The sequence below is a fragment of the Colobus angolensis genome, unplaced genomic scaffold, assembly GCF_000951035.1.
Source record: "Colobus angolensis palliatus isolate OR3802 unplaced genomic scaffold, Cang.pa_1.0 Scaffold59, whole genome shotgun sequence".
NCBI lineage: Eukaryota > Metazoa > Chordata > Mammalia > Primates > Cercopithecidae > Colobus > Colobus angolensis.
The window spans coordinates 2,357,722-2,360,397 of NW_012119487.1; the positions used below are offsets into that span (position 1 = coordinate 2,357,722).

General features: G+C 41.0%; 1 pseudogene; it reads right to left on the reverse strand.

Moving 5' to 3' along the window:
- Nucleotides 1-1,777: 1,777 nt before the first annotated feature.
- Nucleotides 1,778-2,128, reverse strand: LOC105526449 (annotated as a pseudogene).
- Between the last annotated feature and the right edge of the window lie 548 nt (nt 2,129-2,676).

The window sequence follows — 2,676 nt, forward strand, 5'->3', positions numbered from 1 at the left end:
TATTTCCCTTTCTCCATAGTTTCTTACCTCTGTGTTTTCTTAAGTGAAAACTTCTGTGAGTTTGTAAGTGCCATCTGTAATCACACTGATTTTGAGTTGTTAGAAACTTGTCTTGAGCATTCTGCAATAGATGCCATCAAAGGGCCAGGACATATTAAGAATATAGTGGGATCTCATTCCTACATTCTTATTTGGATACTCTCTGTTTGACAGAAATGTTCTTTTTTTTTTTTCCTGGTATAATAACCAGATAAGTATACTGTAGTTTGTTTTATTTTGTATTTTCCCTAAATCTGGCAAACCTACTTCCTGAGCTCTTAGCTAAACTGTACTTCCCAGTGGATGTGGCCATGTGACTGAGTCCTACCAGTGAAATTTTTGTAGATGTGATGGGCCACTTCTAAGGCTGGCCCACAAAAACCTCCCATATGTGCTCCTGCATGTTCTTTCCATTTTTGTTTGATTAGGATGGAGAAAACTTCTAGGGTGACTTGGGAAGCTACATGTTGAAGAAAACAGAGATTCTATTAGACTTGACTGCATGGAGGAAGACCTCCTCACCCTGTCTACTTTCCCTGTACTGTTACGCAAGCAAAAAATAATATTATATTGTTGTTGAACTCTTGTACATTTTGTGATCTATTACATTTGCTGCATGAATGGCCTACTTAACCGATAAAGATACGCAGTGAGTTAAGTCATTTTGTAAGTAAATTACTAGATAGGGAGAAAACTTAACATGGAACAGCTAACTTGATAATATGGGAATTACCCATAATTTCCAAAAGCAATGCTACAAAATTGTCTCACTAGGCTTCTATTGTGTAATAGATGACTCTGAAACTTATTGTTTTCTGGGGATTCCAAAAAGAGAGAGGTAGGGACAGCAGAAAGGGTTGGAAATCTACCTATTGGGTACTATGTCAACTACCTGGGCTATGAGATCATTAGAAGCCCAAACCACAACATCATGCAATATACCCACATAACAAACTTGCACATGTACCCCCTGAAACTAAAAGTTTTGAAATGTTTAAAAAAAGTCTTAAAACAACAACCATTTTATTATTTCTCTTAGGAATTTGTGAAGGACTCAGCTGAATACTGATCAGGATATTTATTGTGCCGTTCAATTCAGTAGGCATTTGATGTGGAAGCTGATCTTTATGATTTGTGCCGTGGAGGGAAGTCAGCAAAGTAAGTGTCATGATTCTGGCCATCAGGAAGCTTACAAGACTGCTAGACTTGTACACCTGAATAAGCACAAAATAATACAGAACACCTAGTTAAGATGTTAAAATCATTTCTTTAGCAAATATGTAAGCATCTACAATGTGGCAGGCATTCTACTAGGTGCTGGGTATATAGCTGTGAACCAACCAACCAACCAAACAAACAAAAAGCCTTACTTCATGGAGCTTACTTTCAGGAGTCTGTGTGTCAAACAGGAAAAATACAACAACAAGCAATAAAACAGTTAATTATATGGGATATTAGAAGATGGTAAGTGCCATGAAGAAAAACAAAACAGGGAGAATGGAAAGTATGTCCGACAGAGTGTAATTAAAACCCTTTTTCTGAGTTCATTTTTTTTTTTTTTTGTATTTTTGTATTGTTTTGTTTTTTTGAGACTTGCTCTGTCACCCAGGTTGGAGTGCAGTGGCGTCTTTGTTCACTGCAGCCTCAAACTCCTGGGCTCAAGAGATGGTACTGCCCAAGCCTCCAGAGTAGCTGGGACTACAGGTTTGAGCCACTATAGCCAACGGAATTCAGCTTTTTATTGAACATGTCGTGAAAGACCAAAGCTCTTGTCCTCAACAGACTCCTCAGGTTCTTTATTTGCTTCCGCTTTTTTCTCCGTGGTTGAGGCAGTGGTGGTGGAGGGGAGAGGACCTCCTGCTGGTGCAGCACCAGCTGCTGGAGCAGGTCCACCGGCCCCTTCATTGCAGATGAGGCTCCTGATGCAGACATTGACCAGGGCCTTTTCAAACAAGCCAGCCTGAAAATCTTTAACGTTTACACTAGCTGCTTTAATGAGGGCATTGATCTTATCCTCCCTGACGGTCACTTAATTCTCATGTAGAATGAAGGCCGAATAGATGCAGGCAAGCTGGGAGATTAAGGCCATAGTGTGGCCATCCCCTCACCTCCATGCAGCCTTAGCTTCCTGGGGAGGGTGCAGAACCTTGGTGGCAGCAGAGAAAGGGACAATTTCAAGAACAGTGTCAAATAAGATGTTCCTGAGAAAGTAACATTTGAGAAAAGACTTTAAAAGGAGGGGAGAGGATGAGCTTCATGACCACTGGAACAAGAGCGTTTCAAGCAGAGGGAAGAGCACGTGAGAAAACCCTCATGAAGAGATGTATTGGGTATTTTCAAGAAACAAGAAAGTCACTATGGCTATAGCAAAGTGAGTGAAGGGCAGAATTGGAGACAAAGTCAAAGTGGGAACAGGAGAGTAGGGGACAAATAGCAAAGACTCTTTAGGTCTTTGTAAGGACTTACTCAGGCTTTTGGTCTGAGTCAGATGGGCAGCCATTGGAGAGTTTTGAGTAGAGGGGTGACAAGACAAGGATTACTTTGGCAGCTGCACTGGGAATAGTAGGAGGGTAAGGATAGAAGTAGGGAGGCCAGCTAGGAAGCCATGGTAATCATCTAGACACTAAATGCTTGCTT